The sequence below is a fragment of the Corvus brachyrhynchos genome, unplaced genomic scaffold, assembly GCF_000691975.1.
Source record: "Corvus brachyrhynchos isolate BGI_N302 unplaced genomic scaffold, ASM69197v1 scaffold152, whole genome shotgun sequence".
Lineage (NCBI taxonomy): Eukaryota > Metazoa > Chordata > Aves > Passeriformes > Corvidae > Corvus > Corvus brachyrhynchos.
The window spans coordinates 1,846,019-1,846,225 of record NW_008237447.1 but is presented as its reverse complement, the minus strand read 5'-3'; positions in this window follow the sequence as shown (position 1 = coordinate 1,846,225).

The following is a 207-nucleotide window of genomic DNA, read 5'->3' as shown; positions in this document are numbered from 1 at the left end:
TCGTAGTTAGGGATCAGTGTGCCCCAGACCCCAAGGTCCTCTCCAGAACACATTCTGTAAACCAAGATAGAGCCATCCAGGGGAAGGTTCCTTGGGGAGGGGGGCTCACTTGAGCCTCTCATTGGGGAATCTTTGATAGATGTGCTAATTAGTAAAACCTATAATGTTATACCCAATGTTGGGGGGAGACAGAGATAGACTCGGCGG